The sequence below is a fragment of the Bubalus kerabau genome, chromosome 6 (assembly GCF_029407905.1).
Source record: "Bubalus kerabau isolate K-KA32 ecotype Philippines breed swamp buffalo chromosome 6, PCC_UOA_SB_1v2, whole genome shotgun sequence".
Classification (NCBI taxonomy): Eukaryota; Metazoa; Chordata; class Mammalia; order Artiodactyla; family Bovidae; genus Bubalus; species Bubalus kerabau.
In genome coordinates this window covers 16324158-16336044 of record NC_073629.1, presented here as the reverse complement: position 1 = coordinate 16336044, position 11887 = coordinate 16324158, and the positions used below count along the sequence as shown (strand labels likewise).

At 44.0% G+C, this 11887-nt stretch overlaps 1 non-coding gene across 1 annotated transcript; it reads left to right on the top strand.

The window, feature by feature from the left end:
- The first annotated feature begins 7000 nt into the window (after positions 1 to 7000).
- Positions 7001 to 7103, top strand: LOC129656676 (U6 spliceosomal RNA). The gene has a single exon (XR_008716466.1). It is a non-coding gene; the product is annotated as a U6 spliceosomal RNA (small nuclear RNA).
- Positions 7104 to 11887: the final 4784 nt, after the last annotated feature.

Genomic DNA, 11887 nt, shown 5'->3' with positions numbered 1-11887 from the left:
CACCCCTCAAGACCCTATTCAGATAAGCCTCCTTCCATGACCCTTTACACCCCCCAAAGGGTCAGCTGCATCCCCGGCTATGTGCCCCCTAACACTCTGAAAAGGAATTTTCTTGAGGCACTTCTCACATGGCATTGTAATTATGCATTTATGTTCATCAGTAACTGGGCAATGCCACAAACATAGCAGAAATGCCATAAATATTTGTTGACTTAATGAATGAATAAATAAATAAGTCTGCTTCCCTGACTAGATGGTGAGCTGCTCAACTTGTGTGGAATCAAATTGAATCCCAGAACATTGGAGCCAAAGAGCGCTTAGCACCCACCGAGTCCAGCTCTCAAATATCAGTTTTATCACAAACATGAACAACAGAATCTAGGAATCACGTAAGATTCAAGCTCTTCTTACATCCCTGGGAGTAGATCACTAATCTATGTAAATGTGTAGACACAGGAAGGTTCCAGTGTTTTCATTTATTTTCTTTTCTGAATTTTCATAGGAAAGGCTTCCTCATCATGAAAGGTGTGGAAAGAATAGAAGACAATAAAGAAGCCAAAAAAATCATGTATATACTCTCTATCTGAATCAGGCATTGTTGATGTTTGCATATCCCAGTCTTCTGCGATGGACTGTTTTCCTTATAAAATTGAGATCGTGGTGTATGTACATAGGTTTTAGAGTAGTTGTAATTAGTATGTATTTGACTTTCTATCTGACTTTCTGTTCTGTTTATTTCATAAAAGGAAATCTCACCAACACATTAAATTCCATCGTACTACAAATAAGTATAATCCTACCTGCTGCTGCTAAGTCGCTTCAGTTGTGTCCGACTCTGTGCGACCCCATAGACAGCAGCCCACCAGGCTCTGCCGTCCCTGGGATTCTCCAGGCAAGAACACTGGAGTGGCTTGCCATCGCCTTCTCCGTAATCCTACCTACTCGGTGTTTTTGTTAGTCTTCCTCTCCCATCTTATGTCTACAGTTTGCTCAGTCATTCACTATCTTGGGGTGCTTGTCAGTTTCTGGCCATTATCAGCATCACTGCTCTGAACCTCCAGCAAGCACGTATGTGCGGTTAGAGGTAAAGCTTCTAATAACAGCATCATCGATGGATTCCGGGAGTGCTGCATGTCAGCCAGCTTAGATGGAAGCAAGGACAATGTGCTCTGGAAGCCGCTAACTGACCCTAAGGTGGCTGTGGTGGCGGTGGCACCACTGGCGTATGCTTGCAGGTGAAGCGTATGAGCTCAGAGGGCTGGGGCCAGGTTGCCGGGATACACCTGGAGCCCAGATCCTGCCCCACAGTGGGCAAATGAATGAATGCATGAATGGTGCATAGATGGGGGTGGGGGTGGATGAACTGTGCTTAGATGCCTTGGCAGCATCTCAGCCTCCCGTGTGTTATACTCCCTGACTGCAAAACAGAGCCCCAAGCCTCTGGGGAAATCTGGGACTGGTACGTGTTAGCAGCAGGGAAGTGTTCCAAGTCTGTGGTCCGCAGTGCCGCCCTGCGGCAGCCGGACCCTGCCCCCAGCTGAGCAGCAAAGGGAACGAATGGTGATGAGATGCTGAGTACAAAGCTCGCCCAGCTCCCGGTGTCCCTCACGTGTTCTCACACCCACACATCCACCCGCTCCTACCCATGTGAGCCTCTCCGCTCTCATCTGGGGTAACCACCAGAGCAGTCTGTTTGGGCAGATAACCTGCTGGGTGGGAAAGAACATAACAGGGCTTTCCCTGTCATCCAAGGAGCAGCACTTGTCTGCTGGCCGATCAACTGACAAAGCAGGTCAGCAGGCCTGAGAGCGGCTGTCCTGCTGTTCACTCCACGTACAGTCCTTGGGCCCCTGCTGAGCCTAATACCGAGAATTCAAGGTGAATAATAGATGAGTCCATCCTTAAGGAACTCACCCTTTTGTGCCAAACTGGCTCCTGTTTTGCAATCCCAAAACCATCCCCTTGTCCCGTATTCCTCATCTCAGGCGGAGAAAGCCCCATCACCACCACCCACACGCTGCCTCCAGATGCTTGAAGCCGTCCTCAGTTCCTGCTTCTGATCCTGCCGACCCAGGCTCATAAACGCCTTACAACATCTTCCTCTTTTCCTCTCCACCTCTCTAGTCCAAGCCATGACCCCAACAGCTCCTGATTGGTCCGACTGTCACCTCCCCCACCTTCACACCCACCCTGCACAGGGCAGCAGGGAAATCCTTTGAAAATGTGAATCTGATCATATTGCTCCACTGCTTGCAGGCACGCTGATTCGCTTCAGTCGTGTCTGACTCTTTGAGACCCCATGGACTATAGCCCACCAGGCTCCTCTGTCCCTGGAATTCTCCAGGCAAGGATACTGGAGTAGGTTGCCACGCCCTCCTCCAGGGGACCTTCTTGACCCAGGGATCGAACCCACATCTCTTGCGGCTCCTGCATTACAGATGCATTCTTTACTGCTAAACCACCAGGGAAGCCCTGCTCCTCTGCTTAAAAGCCCATAATGGCTTCCCAGGGCCCTTGGGATGAAAGCCAAAGTCCTCTTCAGTGCAGCCCCATGGCCCAGGGGGCCGACCTCACTCTCCTCCCTTACATCACCCTTCATCTCTCCCCGCCTGCTCCCACACACCCACCTCACTGGCTTTCTCCAGCTCCACAGAGAGCCAGGTGACCTCACCACTCAGGGTGCCTGTGATGTTCCTCTGCCTAGAATACCACCAACACCCCGTCCCACCATCTTCCTTCTCTGACCACCAACCCCTCCCCATCCCTAGAGTTCCCATGAAGCCATCGCCTCCTCAAGGAAGCCATCCCTGATCCCTAGGCTAAGGCTGGTTCTCTGTTATTCATTCCATTAATACCCTGTCCTAGCTTCCCTGGCTGGAGAAGGCAATGGCACCCCACTCCAGTACTCTTGCCTGGAAAATCCCATGGGCGGAGGAGCCTGGTGGGCTGCAGTCCATGGGGTCGCGAAGAGTCAGACACGACTGAGCGACTTCACTTTCACTTTTCACTTTCTTGTATTGGAGAAGGAAATGGCAACCCACTCCAGTGTTCTTGCCTGGAGAATCACAGGGACGGCGGAGCCTGGTGGGCTGCCGTCTATGGGGTCGCACAGAGTCAGACACGACTGAAGTGACTTAGCAGCAGCAGCAGCTTCCCTGGCACTAGCTCAATTCTAACCAGAGGCTATGTACTTAGTGCTGGAGCCTTCCACCCCAACTCCCACTAAAACAGAAACTCCAAAGAGTGGGTGCCGGGTAACCTAGGGCCTGGAGCACAGAAATTCTACAAAAATTAAGTAAGACACTTTCCTGCTGGTCCAAGGGTTAAGAATCTGCCTTTCAGTGCAGGGGACATGAGTTCATTTCCCGGTCAGGGAAATAAGATCCCATGTCCCGTGGAACAATTAAGCCCCAGGCACCACAACTAATGAGCCTGCGTGCCACGACTAGAGAGAAGCCCGTGCACCACAAAGAAAAATCTCACATGCCACAACGAAGACCCAATGTGGCCAAATTAATTAATTAATTTTTTAAATTGTTAAGTGACAATTATAGCATAGAGCTAGGAGCTGTGCCAGTAGACACCGATGAGGCCCCTGGATCAATCCCTAAAACGTGGGTGGGGCTGAGGTGAGCCAACCAGGGGCTAGAGTGAAGAGATTCTCACGTTAGGCAGCGATAAAGCTTTGGAGGATGGTTTTGTAGAAACTGAAAATAATCCCACATGGCTTGGATTCACCTGAGTGCAAGAACACTTTGAGAGATGGCAGGAGACAAAAAAAAAAAAAAAAAGAATTAAGCAGGAGATAGATTGAACGATTTTTATAACCAAGAGAGGTAGTTTGATAAGGAAATGGAGAGCATCAAAGGATTTAAACAGGAGAGTGACCTTATTTTTTTTAAAAAAAAAAAGTACACTTTGGCTCCAGAATGGAGAAAGGATGGCATGGTATCAAGGTTGGAGGCAAGAAGATCAATTTGGAGGCTGCTGCAGTAAAATCCAAGAAGCTGATAAGGACCTGGGCTGAGGCAGTAAGAAGAGAAAGGAGGGAAAGAGGAAAATTAGAGAGGTGTTGAAGATAGGATTGACAAGGTGACAATTTTGGTAATCTATTTTGGTGACAAAATAGATTAAGATGGAGAAGAGGGTCATTCCCAAATTCCTGTCTTGAGGAGCTCAGTGAAGGCAGATTATCTAAGCTAAGGAATGCAGGATGAAGAAGAGATCAGGGCAAGGTGATGATACACCACTTATTTGATATGTTGAAATTGGGGTGTCTGTGAGCCAAACCAAATGCACATGTTAAGTGGGCCCGGAGCTCAAGAGAGAGGCCAGCAGGCGTGCAGTTCAGAAACGATTTGTCAAGCACTTGGAATGAAAGGTTGATGCTCAGAAGACTTCCCTGGTGGTACAGTGGATAGGAATCCGCCTGCCAATGCAGGAGACGTGGGTTCGATCCCTGGTCTGGGACACTTCCACATGCCACAGAGCAATGAAAAGCCAGTGCACCTCAACTACCGAGCTTGTGTGCTGCTACTACTGAAACCCATGCACCTAGAGCCTGTGCTCCCCAACAGGAGAAGCCACCGCGATGAGAAGCCTGAGCCCTGCAGCAAAGAATAGCCCCACCCACTGCCACTAAAGAAAGCCCGGGCACAGCAAGGAAGACCCAGCAGAGCCAAAATAAATAAATAATTTGTTTAAAAAAAAAAAAAAGAAAGGTTGATGCTCAGATATGTCAATATCAGAGAGGACTAAAGAGAAAATCTTAAAAGCAACCAGAGACATTATATCCAGAAGAAAAATGATAGTGTAATAGCAGACTTCCTGTCATAAATAATTCAAGCCAGAGAACTATTAAACAACATCTTTAAAGTATTAAAAGAAAAGCACTATCGGACTTCCCTGGTGGGGAGGCAAGTCCAGTCCCTGGTGGGGAAACTAAGATCCCACATGCCGGGAGCAACTAAGCCCACGGGCTACAACTACTGAGGCTGAGCGCCAAACTAGAGAATCCGTGTACAAGAGACCCCACGTGACGCAGTGCAGATCCTGCGTGCCAGGGCTAGAGAATCCATGTACAAGAGACCCCACGTGACACAGCGCAGATCCCGCGTGCCACGGCTAAGACCCTACACAGCCAAAGGGAATAAAAATGAATAGATAAATATTTTTAAAAGAAGAAAAGCACCGTAGACTATGAACTCTATACCCAGTGAAAAATCTTCAAAATGAAGATAAAACAAAGATGTTTTCAGACATACAAAACCTAAAAAGTTTCATCAAAAGGAGACCTGAACTACAGTTATAGATGACAAAGGAAGTCCATCAAACAGAAGGAAAATGATAACGTATATATATGTTACATATATGTAAGGAAGTCCATCAAACAGAAGGAAAATGATACCATATATATGTTATATATATGTAGATATATATATATATATATCTACACAAAGGAATGAAGAACATTAAAACTGGTAACTATGTGAATAAGCAAAAAAATTAGAGAAAATGGATTTAAAGACTTCCCTGGTAACTCAGATGGTAAAGCATCTGCCTGCAGTGCAGGAGACCAGGGTTCAATCCCTGTGTTGGGAAGATCTCCTGGAAAAGGTGATGGCACCCCACTCCAGTACTCTTGCCTGGAAAATCCCATGGACAGAGGAGCCTGGTAGGCTGCAGTCCATGGGGTTGCAAAGAGTCAGACATGACTGAGCGACTTCAATTTCTTTCACTTTCTTTCAATCCAAAACTAAACCAAAAAAGGGGGGAAGAGACAAAAATAAAGAGGACAAACAAAAATTCAGTTAGGATGTAAATGCCTTAAACGGTACAATCAACCAAGTTGACCTAATTGACCAGACATGACTGAGCGACTTCAATTTCTTTCATTTTCTTTCAATCCAAAACTAAACCAAAAAAGGGGGGAAGAGACAAAAATAAAGAGGACAAACAAAAATTCAGTTAGGATGTAAATGCCTTAAACGGTACAATCAACCAAGTTGACCTAATTGACATTTACAGAACCCTCCACGCAACAATAGTAAAACACATTATTTTCACGTGCACATAGGACCTTTACCAAGACAAACTATATCCAGAACCATAAAGCAAGTCTCAAAGAATTTAAGTCACATAAAAATATTCTCTGACCATAATGAAACTAACTTAGAAATCAATAACAGAAGTCAGACAGAGAAGGGGGAATATCATATGATATCCCTTATATGTGGAATCTAAAAAGAAATGATACAAATGAACTTACTTACAAAACAAACAAAAAAACTCACAGACTTAGAAAATGAACTTATGGTTGCAAGAGATGGGGGCTGGTAGGGATAGTAAGAGAGCCTGGGATGGTCATGTACACACTGCTGTATTTCAAATGGGTAACCAACAAGGACTTATTGTATAGCACATGGAACTCTGCTCAATGTTATGTGGCAGCCTCGATGGGAGCAGGGTTTGGCGGAGAATGGATACATGTATATGTGTGGCTGAGTCCCTTGGCTGTTCACCCGAAACTATGACAACATTGTTAATCGGCTGTACCCCAGTACAAAATGCAAAAAAAATTACAGAAAGATCTCAGCAATATCCGCAACCATTTGGAAACCAAATAACACACCTCCAAATAATCCATGGGTCAAAGAAGAAATCAAACGGGACAAGAGAAAGTATTTTGGATGAAAAGAAAACACACAAATTATAATTTGCCACGAAACAGTACTTAAAGTTATAGCACCAAATACCTGTATTTAGAAAAGAATAAAGAATCGTTCAGCGGTTAAGATTTTGCACTTCTGCTGCAGGGTGTGCGGATTCAATCCCTGGTCAGAGAACTAAGGTCCCGAAAGATACAGCCAAAAAAAATTTTTTTTAAAGAATAAGGATCACAAACAAATGACTTTCGCTTTAATGTTAAGAAGTTGGGGTGCTCGCTTCAGCAGCACATATACTAAAATTGGAACCATACAGGGCTTCCCAGGTGGCGCTAGTGGAAAAGAACCCGCCTACCAATGCAGGAACAAATACAGGGAAGATTAGCATGGCCGCTGGGCGAGGATGACAGGCAAACTGGTGAACGCATCCCATATTTTAAAAGAAAAAGTTAAGGAAAGAAGAGAAAATTAAAAGCCTAAGCAAATGAAAGAAAGGAGTATCAGTGGAAATCAATGAAATAGAAAACCTAAAAAATTAGGGGGAAAAAATCTATCAAACCAAAAGCTGCATCTTTGAGAACATTAATGAAATTGATGAATCTCTGACTCCAGGATAACAGCTGGTCACCAGAAATACCAAGCTGTGATTAGAAGCCTGAAGTTTTGAGCCCTACTCCTCATCCTCCAGAGAGGGGAGAGAGGCTGGAAATGGAGTTAATTAAAATTGATCATGCCTACACGAGGAAGCCTCCATAAAATCCCAATCGCACGGGGTTCGGGGAGCTTGCAGGTTGGTGAACACACCACATCGTGGTAAAACAATGGTTCCCAGCTCCTCAGGGACAGAGACTCCTGTGCTCAGGACCCTCCCAGACCTTGCCCCGTGTATCTCTGTATATCCTTAAATAAACTGGTAACATATTTTTTTAAAAATTGATGAATCTCTAGCCAAATCAATCAGGGAAAAGAGGAAAGACAAAAATTCATCAACATCAGGACTGAGAAAGTAACAAACCTCCATATTCTTAGGTATTAAGAAGATAATGAGGAAATATTGAAAACAACTCTATGCCAATAAATTTGACAACTTAAATGAAATGGACAAATGGCTTGAAAGACGCAAACTACCAAAGTTCATACAGAAAGAAATAGATACTGTGAATAATCCTATATTTATTAAGGAAATTTCCTTGTTTAAAATCTTCCCACAAAGAAACTCCAGCCCTGCATGTCTTGACTGATGAATTCTACCGAGTATTCAAGGAAGAAATAATACCAATTTTACACAAACTCTTCCAGATAACTGAAGAAGAGGAAGTACTCCTAATTCATTCTATGAAGCTAGAATTACTCTGATACCAAAACAAGACAAAGGCATTATAAGAAAAGAAAACAAGGCTGAAATTCCTCACAAACATGGACACAAAAATTCTACACCAAGATTAGCAAATTGAATTTTGCTATATTTGAAAATATATATATATATAAAATACCACAATCAAGTGAGATTTAGCCAACAAAGGCAAAGTTGGTCTAACATTTGAAAATCAATCAATATAATTCCCTATGTTATTAATAACAAATGTAAAAAGAAAAAGATATTTTTAGATGTGGCAAAGGTATTTGATGAAATCCAACATACATTCCTGATTAAAAACCTTCAGCGAACCAGTAATAGAACAAACTTCCCCAGTCTGATAAAAGGCATCTACAGAAATAACTATGGTTAACAGCATACGTAATGGTTAAAGTCTAAGGGCTTTCTGCCCAAGACTGGGGATGAGTGACATCCAAACTCATCACCTATTCTGATGATGGTACTGAAGTTTCTAGCCAGCGCAACAAGATAAGAAATAAAAGACATCCATATTAGAAAGAAGTGAAACTGCCTTTAGGCTTCCCTGGTGGCTCAGCGATAAGGAATCCACCTGCAATGCAGGAGACACAGGAGATATGGGTTCTATTCCTGGGTCAGGAAGATCTCCTGGAGAAGGAAATGGCAACACAGTCCACCATTCTTTCCTGGGAAAAATCCCATGGACAAAAGAGCCTGGCAGGCTACAGTCCAGAGGGCCTCAAAACAGTCGGACATGACTTAGTGACTAAACAAAACAAAGCAAAAAAAAACAAAACAAAAGACACTGTCTCTATTCAGAGATGACATAATCATCGATGGAGAAAATTTGATGAAGTTCTCTAAAAGAGCTACTGGAAATGATAAGTGAATTCAATGAAGTTGCAGGATACAAGATCAATATACAAAACTCAATTGTATTCTACTTATTAGCAATGAATAAGTAATGACAACAAAATAATAGTTTTATAACTATGATGTAGGGGTAGATCTGATCAAAGACATGCAACATCTGTGCACTAAAAATTACAAAACATGGCTGAGAAGAACTAAATAAGTGGAGAGATATATACCACAGTCATGGATCAGAGACTCAAGGATGTTAAAATGCCAATTCTCCCAAAGTGTCTATGGGATTCAATGCAATCCCAATCAAAACCCCAGGCAGCTTTTTTATAGATATTTATGAGCTTGTTCTAAAGTTTATGTATGTGGAAATGCAAAGGACCTTGAGGAACTGAAAAAAACCTTGAAAAACAAAGTTGGAGGATTTACACTACCTGGTTTGAAGACTAATTATCTAGCTAAAACAATTAAGATAGTGTGGAGTTTGCTTTAAAAAGCAGACAAATAGATCAACAGAAAGGAATAGAGAGTCCAGAAATAGGCCTAGACATGTGTGTACACAGGGCTTCCCCGGTGGTGCTGGTGGTTAAAGAACCTGCCTGCCAATGCAGGAGACTTAAGAGACTCGGGTTCCATCCCTGGGTGGGGAAGATCCCCTTGAGAAGGGCATCGCAACCCACTCCAGTATTCTTGCTTGGAGAATCCTATGGACAGAGGAGCCCAGTGGGCTACAGTCCATATGGTCACACAGAGTTGGACACGACTGAAGTGACTTAGCACACACTCATATGCATACTACTGGTTTTCAACAACTGTGGAAAGGCAATTCCGTAGAGAAAAGATAGTCTTTTCAATAAATTATGCCAGAACAACTGGATATCTATAGGCAAAAAAAAAAAAGCTAACAATCTATACCTCACTCTACATACAGAAATCAACTTAAAATGGATCATAGGCTTAAATGTAAAACCTAAATTTATATAACTTCTAGAAGAGAACACAGGAGAAAATCTTTGTGACCTTGGGTCAGACTGGGGTTTTGATTGGGATTGTACTGAATCTATAGATCAACAGATACGATAGTAAAAGCACAGTCTATAAAAGAAAAAATGATAAACTGAACTTCAACACAATTAAGGGGAATTGGAGAGCCTAACAAAATGCACCCGATTTTAGTACAGTATGCCAAGTGCCGTGGGAGTATAGTGGGCATTAGTTGGTTACATTCCCGGCAATAATTGCCCTCATCTCTGTCCTAAAAACTCTCCCTCTGGGAACCACCCCACTTCTACTTTGTAGGAGCCACGTGCTTGGATGAGATTGCTTGCACTCCAGTTCCAAGGTGATCTGCCTGGCATAATTTCATTGTTTGTACCACACACTGACTGCTTCAGGAAGAGAAGCTATGATATTAACCGGTGCGTGGATTCTCTTGTCCACTTTATGTCAGTCTAACCACAGTGGGGTTTAAGGCTTTTGCCTTATGGCTGGGGAAGAACACATTCTCTCTTTCTGCCCTTAAGTCAAGAAGGATGAATGTAGTCTTTATCGCTGGTGGCAGCCACCTTGACTCCTTGAGAGAAGTCAATCTGAAAACAAAGCCAACACGTCTGAAGAGGCTAGAATCTAGAGAACGAATGATCGTGGATTGACGAAAGGAGCCAGAGTCCTGATCAAACCATGCCTGAAGCTGTTACTTCTGAAATTCTTAGGCATCTGAGATAATAAATTCTCTTTATTATTTAAGTCCATTTGAAGGAATTTCCTCTTACTTCATCTAAAAGCATCCTTACTGATATAGGAGCATAGAAGAGAGCTCATTAATTTTGTCTGATAATACTGAGGAAGTCTTCCCAGAGGGGACATCATTCAACCTTTGATTGATAGGCTAAGTAGGCTTTCGCCAGCTAACAAGAGAAGTAAGAATGATCAGCTGAATCTGTCACTTTGAGGACAGCCTGACTTCCCTCCAAGCCTGGAGATGAGATCCTTTCCCTAAGTCCTCTCTCCCCCTTGAATCTGCACCTTCTCACCTCCGTTCACCAGGCCACAGCTTATTGCCAGTGGGAATATATTAAAGCTGACTCCTTCTGCCCAGGAAATGGAAAGAACCCAGGAGAATTAACTGGAAAAAACCCATTAAGCAACAAAGAACATACCCAGCTATCAAGTCATCTTCAGAATTCTAAATCATGCAAGTGGCCCTCTTGAATGGTTTTCCCTGCCTGTAAGAGCTCTCCACCTTGAGAGGACCTTGGAGACCAATGGGGTCTGGAATTTTCCTAGCCTGGACACGCCTCATCCCTCTCCCCTGTGTGCCCTTCAGTCATGAGACTTTAACAACAAGATCCACCTAGCCATGAAACCCTCACCTATTTACAAAGAATCCTTTCTCCTTTTGAGAAGCAAGCCTTTTCCCCTTGGGCTGAGATAAAAATCCAGCCTTTGATGTGGCCTTAGAGCTTCATGTTGATAAGAGTTCCTTCTTGCGCAGTGCTTTCCAGCACATTATCTCATCCAAGCTGAGAACCAGCCAGGGATTCTGGGGCCCACATAGCAGATGAAGACCTGGGATTAAAACCCAGAGATTAAATAGCTTGCCCAAGGTCACGCAGCCAGCACCTGGTGGGGGCCCATTCCTGGACCCCTGCACTGCCTCTCTTCTTACACGAATTCTCAGAAAAGCATCTCCACTGTGCCTACAGTCTGCTATGCGAACAGCAGCCAACCTCACCAGGGCAACAACAGTGTTCTACTCTTCCAGAAATCTAGGAATCCCCCGGTAGATCATGCCTTCCCTCATAGCTCAGTCAGTAAAGAACCTGCCTGCAGTGCAGGAGACCCAGGTTCAATTCCTGGGTCAGGAAGATCCCCTGGAGAAAGAAATGGCAACCCACTCCAGTATTCTTGCCTGGAGAATCCCATGGACAGAGGAGCCTGGGGGGCTACAGTCCATGGGGTTGCAAGAGTCGGACAGAACAGCGACTAAACCACCAGCCGGTAGATCTTGACAGGGCGCAGC